The 14,851-nt window shown below is 41.9% G+C and overlaps 1 protein-coding gene and 1 pseudogene across 5 annotated transcripts in view; one reads left to right on the top strand and one right to left on the bottom strand.

Moving 5' to 3' along the window:
• The window catches only part of CRACD (capping protein inhibiting regulator of actin dynamics), a 317,185-nt gene that overhangs the window by 206,518 nt on the left and 95,816 nt on the right, over positions 1-14,851 (top strand). For all 4 annotated transcript variants that reach the window (XM_081227031.1, XM_081227032.1, XM_081227033.1 and 1 more), the window contains one exon: positions 9,315-9,486. The gene's annotated coding sequence lies outside the window, so the exon portion shown is untranslated. The remainder of the gene's footprint in view (positions 1-9,314; positions 9,487-14,851) is intronic.
• On the bottom strand, positions 4,314-4,933 carry LOC308618110 (coiled-coil-helix-coiled-coil-helix domain-containing protein 2-like; annotated as a pseudogene). The gene has a single exon. The product of its transcript is annotated as a coiled-coil-helix-coiled-coil-helix domain-containing protein 2-like (transcript).

Genomic DNA, 14,851 nt, shown 5'->3' with positions numbered 1-14,851 from the left:
GGGTTGCTGTATGAGCTGGAGTGATTGATTCTGATTACCAAGGGAAAATTGCTGCTACTATATAATGGAGGTAAGGAAGAGTTTTTCTGAAATAGAGGAGGTCCCTTAGGGCATACTAGCATTCCCATGTCCTGTGCGGTAATCAAAAACTACAACAACCCAGTTCAGGACAGCTAATGGACCAAGTTCTTCAGGAATGCAGGTTTGAGTCAACTCACCAGGCAAAGAACCACAACCAGCTGAGGTCCTTGCCGAGAGCAAAAGAAATGTGGAATGGGTAGTGGAAGAAGATAGCTATAAAGACCAGGTACAACCACATGACCATTGCAGAAACAACCCATGATAGCTATGAGTATTTCTTCCTTATTTTGTTATGAATATGTTTGTGTATATATATTAACCAAATATGTTTTTCTTATCTCCTTATCATCTAACATAAGGTGTATTAATAATAACTCTATGTCTCATAAGGTACAGGAGAAGTGTGAGCATCACCCAAGGACTTCACATCTTCTTCTGGGGAACGGGTTAGTGTGTTTTCAGATGTACGTAGGATAGTTGTATCATGTCAGTGGAAGTACGACTTTGTTATTGGATTTATGTGGAAATGAAGCATGGTTTGAGGAGCTGAGCACAAGTGCCAAGTAGACAGAGGGTGGAGTGTGATCATTTTGCTGCGTCAGCTTGACTAGGCTATACTCCCTAGTTATTTAATCAAACACAAATATTGTTTAATTGAGCTGTTGCTGTGCAGATGTTTTGTATGTAATTAAAGTCCATAATCAGTTGACTTTAAGCAAGGGAGATTATACAGCATAATCTGGGTGGGCCTGAGTCTATAAATTGAAAAGCCTTAAAAACAGGACTGAGGCTTCCCTGGGAGAAGAAATTCCACCTGTGAACCAGCAGCAAGTTCCAACCTGCCCTTCCTGAGGACTTGCCCTATGGGTTTCAAACTTGCTTAGCCAGCCTCCACCTGGCATAAGCCAATTTCTTGCAATAAATCTCTTAATGTATTTTATACACACACACAAACACACACATGCACATACTTATGCACATGCACACATGCCCGTGCAAAAACACCTCCTGCTGGTTCTGTTTCTCTGATTAAACCCTGACTGATACAGCCTCAGATATCCCTAAAGCTTTTGTTTTACCCATTAGTGCTTCCAGCTGGGCCCCGCACCGATCCCACAGGTGCTGGGTGTTCAACAGTATGTGTTGAATGAAGTGAATTTAAGGTGTTCAGCCCTTGCGTAGAGGTAGCCTTTGTTGAGGTAGTTGGCTGCTGCACCAAATATGCAGGGCAAGGTATCAGGCAGCTCCCCTGCCAGTATTCTCCGCTCAGAGTCGGGCATTGATTCACAGCACCCTCTGAAACTCAAGTGGCAGAAATTGGCAGTGAAAAGAACCACCACCCACACGTCTTCTAGCATGTGGGAGAAATGTGGCCAAACACTGAGACTTCACATGAAAAATCGTATCTGCCTCTGTTACTGCTTCTCAGTATTAGTTGGTTTCTCTTGTGAATTGTTGTGAAACATGTAAAATGGGGTTCTGAGGTAGTCCAGTGGGAAAAACCAGAAAAATGAACAATTAATGTGGTTTGGAGAAACAAAGGGCCAAAGAAACGATTGATCCTTGCTTAGACCTAGTAAGTACAGTACAAACCTATTTCAGTAGGTTCTGCTTAGCATGTACAGTCAGTTTTGCTATAACATGACATATGTATTGCTGAAAATCAGTGAGCTATGCAGAATCACAAAGTGAAAACCAAGGGCTAATGGGAAAATGGGATAGCAGCACAACACAAACAATTGTGACTTATTTAAAAGGGTAGGCACTTAATAAACATTGTAGCACAGTTTTACACATGTTAACTGATGATGAAATAAAACAATACTCCAATGTACTTTACCTTGAAAAAGACAAAGTTTTCTTGTGGACTAGAGCATCGGAAGGCTGCAATTTGTGAGTTATCGTGAGGCTGTGGAAGGGTTTTTTTTCCCAAAATTGGACAGAAAGCTGTAATACAACATGTGCTTGGGTTTATCTCATAACACGGGTGGCAATCTGCGGGAACTGGTAGACATTTGAGGTGTATGTGTGTGGGGCGTTTGTGTGTTCCTACACACCTCAATTCAGCTGAGTGCAGTTTTCCGCACTCAGTGTTTCTCATGGATGGGATAACATATGTCAATCACATTGGAACAAACTTGCATTTTCAGAACAAGTGTGATTACAGGGCTGACAGTGCTGCCTAAAGAGATCACCACCCTTTATCTGTATTTTCAAACTCCCAAAGGTTCTTTGTAAGTTTGGTGCAAATTCATTTGTTAGCAAAAAGTAAGGTGAATATAAATGTTTTCCAGAAACACTGCATTTGATTGTAAAGCGCTGTCACAGACCCCACTGGGGTTTAAATATGCCTGTCTACAATCTGAAAACTTCTGATTTCTAAAGCATGTCTGGCTCTAAGGGAATAGGGAACAGTCCATCTGTATACTGAGTGTCTGTTTTGTGTGAGGCATTGTGTTAGGACATGGTACACGGCAGTTGCCTGAATCCTATAATTTTACTAATTTAAGAGGAATTTTGCAGTGCTTTTCTTAGCCCTGGAACATCAGAATACTTTAGAGAAGAAACTGTTCAGTTAAAAAAGATTGCTAGACATACAGTCTAGTAATGTAAACTCATGTTTACTGAGCAGTGTGCTCCGGAATTTAGGGGAGGAATTTAGTGTGTATAAAATATATGATACCTAAAGAAACTAAAAGGTATTTGAAAGAAATAGTGAAGACATTGTTTCCCCGAGTGTGTTCAGAGGAACACTAGTCATCATAGATGTCCAGAAAGTCAAGTTTGGGCAGCACTGCATATTCTCTGCTCTTCTGGAGCACAATAATGCTATCAGCATGTTAAAGACTCTGAAAGGTCCCATAGTAAAGAAGCATGTTTAACTTTGTTTTACGTGGATTCTCAAATGTACTGGTCTTTGAATAAGAATCTGGTACTGACCCACAGAGCACATTCTGAGAAACTCCAGACTAAGACGTTTATGATGCTCCAGATGAACTATGAGAAGAAATTCTGTTTCTCATTTGGAAGTGTAGCATATAAATCCAATGCAGAGAAATTGTATGCTTTTATTATTTTAGGTTTAGAAATGAAAATGTAAGAAGTGCATTCTTATGACAAATGGAAAATGAATCAGATTTGCTTGACTTGCCCAGTGATTTTTAATTTTTAGAATCTTCTATATAAACTAGCAATTATGATGATGCAGCCATCAAATGGTATGTAATTATATCCATGAAATAATGGATACTGAGTACTTTTTAAAATGAAAACAAATTCCCTAAAGTAATTATTGGATGATGAAAATAAATTAATTCAATTCAGTACTTAAAGAGTGAAAATTACTGTGATCCCTGAAGCAGTGTATGTGCAGATATAGGTTCTTTCATGTGAAAAATTATGGCAGAGAAATGCTGAAATATTAAGAAAATGTGATACCCACTGTTTTTTCTCCTATAAACTCAATCTTACCATCTAAGATGGTCAATTTCCACAGAGGCTGGTAAGCAGATGTTTCATAGCTAGTAAGACATGGGATCAGGATTCAGGCCAACTGCTCTCATCTCTGGGGCCTACATACTTAACCCCTAACTAGAGCTGCAGTCATTAAAAAAACAAATTTAGTAGAAATAACATTTCTTTCTTCTCCCTCCCCTTCTCTCCCCACTGTCCTAACCAGCCAACAAAAGTAAATTTCTGTTGTAAACTTCTAAAATGCCATTCTAAATACTTTAATGTTAGAGAATACTTTGCGAAGCCATACTCCTTCTATATGACCGTAGTATTAATAGCATTGCAGAAGAGCTCTGTTTTACTGCATTGTGAAAATTGCTTTGATCTTTTAGGCCCCATCTGTACAAATATATTCACAATGACAATTGGTGTTATTTGTCAAGAAAAATAGCTGCTGTTGATGACCGTGCACTTAATCCAGTTGATTCCGGGGAGACAGACAGTTATTACAGCCCCCAAATCATAAACTGATCATAAAATAGTTTATCGAGTGGCTATGTGCAGACACATGCTCAAGTTTTCATAATGGTGGTTGTAGCATAGAATTGCGAGTGCTTCATAAAATTTAGGTACTTGCTTTTTTTTTTTTTTGGAAAGAAAATCACTTTATTCTAATTAATTCACAAACAAAAGCATGTTTAAGAGGCCACACAAACACGCACCCAGCCCCAAACTTAATACCATCTCCGTGAGCTTCTATATGCTGAGAATACCCTCTTCCACTGCAATCCTGAAGCACAAAAGCTATTAATGATCAAGGAGAGGTTTAACTGGTGGCTTCACACTTTATATCTTCACTATCAATTATATTTTTAATGCTAAACCAACGTAGTCATGAGAGATGATTTTTCATACCTCCGACTGGAACTTCTTGATGAAGCTAACCCGTTCGCCAATCTGCACTGTTTTCAGCACCTCGCTGAAACCTGCACACAACTTAAGGTCACCCTGGTTCTGGGCACACTCCAAAAACTGTTTCATCTCAAAAAAGCATGGGCCACTCTGCTGCTGCTGTGCAGGCTAGGTTCCCCGAGGCTCCTGGTGTGTGATGTCAAGCCTTGAGGGCTCAGCATTACTTCCTCCACTGAAGCCACCAGGGAGGGCGTGACCCAGAGTGTGGCCGACGGCAGAACCCACAGCCACGCCGGCTGCAGTGGCTGCCATCTGGGCCATCAGACCTGGCTGCTGGGAAGCAGCAGCAGGGGAGCCAACAGCAGATGGTGAAGCCACTGCGGGTGGCTGAGCGGCGGGCGCTGGCCTGGGTGCAGTGCTCATCTGAGGTGCCCGGCTGGCCAGAGGGGCCACGCTGGAAGTGCGGCTTCGGCTTCCACGAGGCATCTTAAATGTGCGGCGAAGCGGGGTCTAGAAGAGCGAGACTCGGAGGAGACCTGGGCCGCTTCTTAGTACTCACTTTTTTGATATAAAAGAGCTTAGACCTAAACATTGAGAAGAAAATTGGGGAATCAAGTAAATAAGAGTATAACTCCTTCCCTGATTTATAAAATGTTATCCCCTATTAATGTTGCTAAGTCACAGTTTGCCGTCCGAATGTTGGGTGGACCTCGTTGCAATTACTGAGTTTTTTCTAAAGTTAATCCTGGAAAAATAATTAATTGCCACAGTCAGTAATAAAATAATCATAAAAATAAACTTTTAAATTTTATTTAAAATGTAAAGATATTTCTGACAGGAATGTATAATTTAGGAAATGAGAATGGGGGAAATTTTTTTTTTTATAACTGAGATGTCACCAAACACTAAGACTTTGAAGCAGACTTCTAACAAAAGCTTCTGTGTTCTGACTCCTCCGAAGAAAGATTGGTGTTCCTAGGACTTAGAATCTTTCTATTTCTCATGGTAAGAGGATTGTTTGTTGGATGGAGAGTTCAGGTAGGTTTTACTGTTCTTTTACCTTCCGGGTAATAAGTAAGGCATTGATGAAGCAGCCTTTCCCAAGTAATTTATGAGAAGGGCGGGCGCTATCTGACATCTGGACTTTGACAGTCTTCCAGGATGATGTGTGTGGACTCATGCCAAGTGATTGCCCATATAACATGCAGCACAAAGTGCTAGGCTGCCTGGATTACAAGCAGTCCTCAAATGGCCAGCTCTACAGATAGGTCACCTGAAGGACGCCATTCTGTACTCGCATGAAGCCCACCAAGTTCTCCGAGCTGAGGCTTCCACACCCTGGTGTCCTCTCCCAGACTGTCTGTTCACTTTCTTCCCCCCCCCCAATATGACCAGTGCAGCAAATATTTTATCTGGTGGCTGCCCCCATTCAAGACACTTGAGGCAGGACTTCCCTGGTGGTGCAGTGGTTAAGCATCCACCTGCTAATGCAGGGGACATGGGTTCAAGCCCTGGTCCGGGAAGATCCCACATGCTGTGGAGCAACTAAGCCCATGCACAAGTACTGAGCCTGCGCTCTACAGCCCATGAGCCACAACTACTGAGCCCATGTGCCACAACTACTGAAGCCCACACACCTAGAGCCCGTGCTCTGCAACAGGACAAGCCCGCGCACTGCAATGAAGAGTAGCCCCCGCTCACCGCAACTAGAGAAAAGCCCACGCGCAGCAACAAAGACCCAAGGCTGACAAAAATAAATTAAAAAAAAAAAAAAGACTGAGGCATTACTCAGCCGTAAAAAAGAACAAAATAATGCCACTTGCAGCAACATGGATGGACCTAGAGATTCTCATACTGAGTGAAGTAAGTCAGAGAAAGACAAATATCATATGATATCGCTTATATGTGGAATGTAAAAAAAAGGCTACAAATGAACTTATCTACAAAACCGAAATAGAGTTACAGATGTAGAAAATAAACTTATGATTACCAGGGGGTAATGGGGGGAGGGATAAATTGGAAGCTTGGGATTGACACATACACACTACTATATATAAAACAGATAACTAATAAGGACCAACTGTATAGCACAGGGAACTCTACTTAATACTCTGCAATGGCCTATATGGGAAAAGAATCTAAAAAAGAGTGGATATATGTATTTGCATAGCAGATTCACTTTGCTGTACAGCAGAAACTAACACAACATTGTAAATCAAATATACCCCAATTAAAAAAAAAAAAGACGCCGAGCATTACAAAGGCCCTCATCAGCCTTCTTGGCTGACCATGTAGACCAAGTCACCCATCAGTTAAATACCCATGCAAGAAACTGTAATTTAATTTGCCTTTAATTATAGTTAACTCTCTTGGTTCCAGCTCAACTGAACCCCACCAAATCCACCTTGATTTTAGAGAAAAAGATGACTTTTTCCCCCCATCAATAAATTCTAACATTCTAAAATTCTCTACTTAGCTTAAAAGCTAAATTCGTGGGCCCAGGCTGGAGGTAATGATGTTATCATAACTGATACTTTTAGAATTTTGCTATGGTCTTTTAGAATATTTCTGATTAGAGAATTTGGGGTTAGGTATTTCTACAGTGGGAAAAAAGCAATTGATATAAAAGGAAAAAAAAAGAATTTTACCTCAGAAATAAGTGAAATGTAGCATAAGTTACTGTTTGACCATTTACCATGATGCTGTCAAACTTAGAAATCAGATGTCACTTACATATTTTGAGCCTTTGACAGTTGTAGAGAAAGTACTCACTTATTTCATCAGGCAGTGCCAAAGACCAATTCTATAGTAATGTAATGATACTCGTGGCACCTTATAGAATTCTTTTAATTTAAATTCTTTAAATTGACTCATTTTATATAGAATCAGTTCTTCTAACATTTCACTAATATTCTGTGGTGGTCTTCAAAAACTACTGATTATAATTTTTTATGTTAGCCTTTGGAGATTTTACTGATGGGAACCAAAAGTAGGTTTCATGAAAATCTCTGGCCTATACTCCTGAATAAATAACAACTTGAAAACATACAGACATTCTGAAATTAAACCCTCCAATTTTGGGTTGTTTTTTTTTTTTACCATTTTTAAATGATATGATCTCAATTATATTGCACATTTCCTTGTCTTTTAAATAATTTAATTCTGAGGACTACATGCCTAGCACAGTGCCTTATGTATGGGGGCATCTGCTATGTTGTAAATCTCCTTTCCTTTTAAGGGTGATACAGTATGTTATTTAAGGGACCGATGAAGTTTGAAGGTGTGTTTGTATTTATACTAAGGATTCCAGACTGTTATCTTTTTTTTTTTTTTCTTTTGCCGTACGCGGGCCTCTCACTGTTGTGGCCTCTCCCGCCTGCGGAGCACAGGCTCCGGACGCACAGGCTCAGCGGCCATGGCTCACGGGCCCAGCCGCTCCACGGCATGTGGGATCTTCCCGGACCGGGGCACGAACCCGTGTCCCCTGCATCGGCAGGCGGACTCTCAACCACTGCGCCACCAGGGAAGCCCCATACTGTTATCTTTCTGTAATTGGTGATTATACTTTCTGCTTCCTCACGTCAGATTTTCTGTGAACTCTTAGTAAGGCCAGAACTGCAGATCACCAGAGGAAATGAGATGACTACCTTGAACATCATTAACCTCATTTTTATACCCAGATCTCTCTGTAGACTCTGGCCAGCAGAGATCTGGGGGCTCTGATACCCAGCTGCGGGCTCGTACCTGTGTGTTTTGTGCAAGTACTTTTCTATACACATTGTGAGTGTTCATCTCTCCTTTTCTCTCAAAGCTCCTGACTTCACCTTCTAAGATCTGTCTCCCATGACACACACAAGTAATTTCATCTCTCTGGGCCTCAGGTTCCTCATCTGTGAAATAGGGATGTTAGTAATATCTACTTCCCAGGATTGTTTTGAAGATAACTGAGTTAATATCTGTAAAGGTCTTAGAGCAGTCGTGCATAGTAAGGGTTAAATAATTTTAAAAAAAGGTTGACCACTGGATAAATGACTCTTTAAGCTTCTTAAAGAAAAGGAAAGATCTGAGAAGATACTTCTCCTAGTAGAGGCTGATTTACACTTTCTTTTCTGGGGTAGGAATGGAGTAATTTGGAGGGACTTGTATCTGAAGGAGCAGAACTGAAAGGTATTACCTAAAATATCTGTAGAAAGTGCTGGCAGTGACCCTGGGTCCTGACTGGATCGAGTAATATATGGAAAGATGTTCATAGCAGCTCCTCTGGGGGCTCTTCATAGTAGATCTTAAAAGGAGACAAGAGGAATAAACTGGAAATACATGGGGATGGAGGGAATTGGGGACAAAGCTTATGCCATGAGTTAGCAGTTATCTTCTGTTACCTAACAAAGGCTGAAAGAGAGTGATTCTCAGGGGAGATGATATATATATATGTAAGTCACATACTTAGATATATAAATCTTTTAACCACCTGTCTGACTTAGGTGTTTTTCTCAGCTTCTTTCGTGGAAAGGGGCCCTGGCCATCTGCTTTGTTAAAAGAAAGCAGGCAGCAGCTTTGGGTGGCACGTGCAGGGGATGGATGCCCTGCCGACCACCATGAAGCTTGGAAGCCCTTCGTGGTGCCCGCGGGCGCTTGTCGAGAGCCGGGGGGGTGGGGTGGGGAGAGGGCGTAGGACCCATGCCCAGGGCCCGCCTCGCCCGCTGCTGCGGCTGCTGCGCGCACCGGCTGCCCAAAGACGGCGTTGGCTTGCGGCCGGGTGGCTCTTGGCTCCAACAGCTGGGCCGCCCTTTGCCCCGGGCTCGCAGCCCGGTGGTAATTCGCTCTAGGTCCTGTCAAACTGCAGCGTGTGTTTATCTTGTAATCCACAGACAAGAAGAAGGGAGGCAAATTCCAGCCTTTGAAGAAGTTGTTTGGCAAAAGGAAAAAGAAAGGCACGTCGGCGGCCCGGGAGGCGTCTGCAGGGCGCAAGTGTCGCTCTCCCCCGAGTGTCAGCAATGGGACCTTCTCTTCGGACGAGGAGACCCTGGAGGACAGCCTGAGGTAATCACTCGCACTGTTTTTTCTGACCTTCAGCGGAGTTCCGGGGTGGGGAGTGGGATCCCGAAGGAGACAGAGAGGCATCCTCATGGGCTCCACTTCTGGGAGGGTGGAGGACTGCGGTGCGTGGTGCGCTCTGTGCGGAGACGTTACCTCGGGGAATTAGCATACGTGTCTGGCCTCACTTTGTGGGACAGCATAGAGATGTGCGCCTTCATCTTGCTGCCCTCACGGGGGGAGGAAGGCAGCAGCTCACTGCCTTGGCTCAACCCAAGCTCCTTGGGTTGGAGGAGACCATGTTCCCCTGTCCCATTGCCTGGCAAGGAGGAAGGGTGGTTCGTACACTAGGTTTTACACCTGCGTTGAGGATGCAAACTGCTGGGGCACAGGGTGTCACCCTTCATCCCCCCTGGCCATGTCTAGCAACTTTCAAAACCGGCCTACAATGGGGCTTTTAGTTTCTGCTTCTTTTTTTTTTTTTTTTTTTTTTTGCGGTATGCGGGCCTCTCACTGCTGTGGCCTCTCCCGTTGCGGAGCACAGGCTCCGGATGCGCAGGCTCAGTGGCCATGGCTCACGGGCCCAGCCGCTCCGCGGCATGTGGGATCCTCCTGGACCGGGGCACGAACCCGTGTCCCCTGTATCGGCAGGCGGACTCTCAACCACTGCGCCACCAGGGAAGCCCTAGTTTCTGCTTCTTGTTCTCTCTCTCCTCCCCTCCCGTCTCCCTCTCGTCGTCCTTCTTCTCTCTCTCTCCTTCTCGTTGCTCTTTCCTCTTTTCTCTCTCTCTTCCTCTTAGAGCACAGGCACTACATCTGGCTGTTACCGTGTCAAGAACTCAGACAAGCAGGGTAAGGAGGTACTTTCTCACCTGAGTGCTGGGAATTGAAGTCAGAGATGGTTACGTTCTGCTACTGACAGCTCAGAAGTCAGCTCCTCTGAGAAGCCCTTTCCCACTACCCGCTCTGATTTGTTTGCCCTTGACTGCCTGGCTCCCGCAAAGAGCTTGTTACTTTCTCTGGAAATGATTGATAGGCTAGTCTGTCTCTCTCAGCTGCCAGTTCTATGAAGCCAGGGACCAGGTTTTATTCAGCCTCACCTTAGGCACTCAAAAAGTGTTTCCTGTGAATGACTGTTACTGCATTAAGTTGCCCTAGTACATGTTGAAGGCATAGATGATGTAACCTGTGATATTCTCACTGTGTTTGAAGGACAAAAACAAAAACAGCCTCGGTGGTCTGTCTGTGAGTATAGTGTTGTCAACTACAGTTGAGCCCAGGTTACAGAATCCTCAGGCAAGCCATGCACATTAAGCATTACAGTGCCCACAACAGCATTTGTTAGCCCTAAGTAATGCTGACTCTTTTCCTCCACAGGCCTATATTGGTTTTCCATTGTCTTTATTAAGGAAACTATTGAATTTAACCAAAGAGAACAATTTCACTGAAAGGAGAACACAGCTAGCACCAAACTAACCCAATTGTTGGTATGTCAGTATCAATATAGAGTTGAGTATTGTCCAGCACGAATCAGGTTTGACGTTACTTTGGTTTCTTCCCTTGCAAAACAGGAGTGTGAACCTTTTTGCTTTACAGCATCAGAATGAGGTACAGATACTAAAATGTGACCAAGTAGCAGTTTAATGCAAAATCTGAGATCAAGTCTGGAAAGTTCTCCTTTGGAAGGACTGTCCTATGAAAACACAACTTGTTCTTTTTATAGCAGGTTATGGTTTTGTCAAGTCTCTGATTTCTTGCTGAATTTTATTAGACTCTTAGAAGACCCTAGACCCTTGTTCTCTTCCCATTTAAGTGGTATTCTGTTTACCCCTTGGGGTTTTCCTTAAGGTTTTAAGTTTTAAAACTTAAAGATTTTAAGATTTGTCTTGGGGAAATCTACATTGGATCAAACAGCTACATTTCCATTAAATGTAGGTAATGTTACCTGTTCTTATTGATATACCTATATTTATGAGACATATACTATATTTTAATTATTTAATACTTATTTGTATAATACAGGAAGCTAGAAGGATAAACTTGAGATGATGAGTTTAAAAAAGGCTCTTTAAATGTTTTTAAAATTTAAAAAATAGGAATATAGAAGTTGATTAAAATATATATTCCCTCTTTCTACTCAGAAACTTCCAATTGAAAAATAATTCCGCCCACAAAGTAAATATTACATGCATCACTTACAGTATAGCTGAACTTCTGATTATTCACCCTATTTACAGATGGAGAAAATGAAAAATGTTGCTTCCAACAATTCTTATTTTCAGTTCACTGTTCAATTAACAGATATGTTACTTCACATTGCATAAGGATTCAAAAAATGTCTGTGCCTTTTATTTGCTATTTCCAAAATGGGCAGCTCTCACTAAAGCACAAAAGTCAAAATTCCATTAACATGATCTCTGGTGGAGGTTCCAAGGAGGCAGATTTCAGCCCAGTGTGAGGGAAAATTTCTTAATTACTAGAGCTGCTTAAAAATGAGGAGGCTGGGTATGTGCCAGGGGCATTGGAACTGATGAAGGGCAATTTCTGCACTAGGTGAGAATTTAAAGGAGCTGAACTTTAACATGCTATAAAACTCTAAGAATCTGTAATTCTAGAAATGTCTCCATGGCCAAAAATAGCTCTTTATTGATCTCCTTCTGCCTGAAATTTCTCATTGCCTTTGGGTTTCAAAGCATTCTGTTCTCTCTAGGTTAGAAGCCTTTATTTCTCCTAGGCTACTACTTTTAAATTATACATGCCTATGGGAAAAGCAAAACAGTAAAACGTGATCAGTTTTTAACAATTGAATGTGACTTCCTTTAGTAACTAAATACAGCTAATATTGTGTTTCCCAAAGTGTGTTAAATAGATGTTAAATTTGAAAGGAGGAGAGGGTCAGTTTGACAAAGAGATCTGGGAAATCCTGGACCAAAATGAATTAAATAGGATTCTTCACGTGGGACTTTTCAGATCTTTTACTATGCCAGTGTGCCCTGGGAATTTCCAAGAAGAGGGATGTAGTTTGCAGCATTTCCAAGATTTAACCACAAATTTTTGTTTCACAGAGAATATCCATTGGTGTATATTAAAGCTACCACATATTAAACTTAATACAATGTGTGTTGCATAGGTGAATTCCTGTAATATTTACCGTGACTCTGAGATTGACATTATTATTCCTATTTCAAAGATGAGAAAACTAAGGCTAGAGAATGACTTGCTAGTAAGTTGCTGAGCCACTATTCAAGCAGTAATGAGTGCATTGCTGCTATTCTGCCTCTGTGTTCTGTTGCGGCCATACTAGGGAGCTAGTCATATGGCCCTGAGTTGTCCTGCTGGTCCTGGGTCACCAGGCTCAGGTATCTTCCTGCCTTCAGCTGCCTGATGGAGGCTCTGCTACTTATTGGGACACCACTTGTCCTACTTCCAATTTCTGCCTAACACCTGGCATTTACTGTGATTATGAATAGCTACAGCACTTTACAGTAAGCGCCAGCTGTAAGCATGGTGAGAATCGAAGGGGCTCCACGGAGGGTGAGCTCACTGTGGGGCTGGAGCAGATAGGAAGGGGCTCAGGAATGAGGAGAACTTGAGCTGTCTCCCAACAAGGGACAGGACTTGGAGTGCTGAGAGGCAAGGCCCGGGTGTTTCAGGTCAGGAATGGCATGAGCAGAGACTTTCACACAAGAATGAGTGTGACGCGAATAGAATAGGAGGAAACTTTCCAACTCATTGTGTGAGGCCAGTGTTACCCTAACACCAAAACATCACACACAAAGGAAAACTACGTACCAATAGCTCTTATGAATAAAGACATAAAAAATCCCAGGCAAAATACTAGCAAACTGAATCCAACAACATATAAAAAAGGATTCTACACCATGACCGAATGGGATCTAAGCCAGGAGTATAAGGTTCATTTTATATACAAAAATCAATCAATATAACACACCGTGTTAATAAAAAGGACAAGAACCACATGATCATCGCAGTTGATGTAGAAAAAAGCATTTGACAAAATCCAACACCCTTACATGATAAAAACACTCAAAACTGGGAATGGAAAGGAACTTCTTCAACTTGATAAAGGACATCTATGAAAATCCACAGCTAATATTATACTAAATGGTGAAAGAATGAATGTGTTCCCCTTGAGATCAGGAAAAAGACAAGAATGGCTATTCAACACTGTACTGTACTATACCATAGGTTATAGCTAGGACAGTTAGGCAAGAAAAAGAAATAAAAGGCATCAATTTTGGAAAGGAAGAAATAAAAGCTATCTATTTTCTGATACCATGATCTTGTATATAGAAAATCCTAAGGAATCCACAAATAAACCATTTGACTAATAAAGTTGAAACAGACTGCAAAATACAAGATTAGGGTTTTTGCATTTCAATGTACCTACTCCTCCTGAGAAGCGTCCAGGCTTCCCACAGCCCTCCTGATAGTCCCCCTGGCCCTCCAACCAGGCAAGGGAGCTCGTCTCCCCTGTGTTGGACCCCAGGACAGGGGCACCCAATATGTGGCTTGAACCCCTCACTCCCCAGGGAGGATCTCTGCCCATATAATCTGCCTTTCCCTCTGAATCCCCTCCCTGGGACATAGGTTCTGACCTGATCACTTCACACCCATTAGGAAGGCTATAATAAAAAAGACAGACAATACGTGTTGGTGAGGATGTGGAGAAATTGGAACCCTCATACATTGCTGGTAATGTAAAATGATGCAGCCACTTTGGAAAACACTTTGACAGCTCCTCAAAATGTTAAACATAGTATTGCCATATGACCCAGCAATTCCACTCCTAGGTATATACCCAAGAGGAATGAAAATATATGTCCACACAAAAACTAGTATACAAATGTTCACAGCAACATTATTCATAATAGACCCAAAGTGGAAACCATCCAAATGTCCATCAAAAGATGAATGGATAAATACAACATGGTGCATATCCATACAATGGAATATTATTTGGGAATAGAAAAGAATGAAATCCTGATACATGGTATAACATGGATAAACTTTGAAAACAATACGTTAAGTGAAAGAAGCCAAATAAAAAAATACCACCTATTATATGATTCCATTTATATGAAATGTTCCAAACAGGCAAATCCACAGAGACAGAAAGATTAGTGGTTCTCAGGTGCGTGGTAGGGTGGGGGTGACTGCTGATGGGTACGTGGTTTCTTTGGGGTTATAAAAATCTTCTAAACTTAGGTGACAGTGATGGTTGCCCAATTTTGTGAATATACTAAAAATCATTTAAATGTATCCTTCAAAAGGGTGAACTTTATGGTATTGGAATTGCGTCTCAATAAAGATTTCATTTGTTTGTTTGTTTTTTAGTTTTTTTTTATAT

Source organism: Mesoplodon bidens, assembly GCF_964165515.1.
Source record: "Mesoplodon bidens genome assembly, chromosome: 1".
Taxonomy (NCBI): domain Eukaryota; kingdom Metazoa; phylum Chordata; class Mammalia; order Artiodactyla; family Ziphiidae; genus Mesoplodon; species Mesoplodon bidens.
The sequence above is the reverse complement of the archived record's forward strand: the minus strand, read 5'-3'. Positions and strand labels throughout refer to the sequence as shown.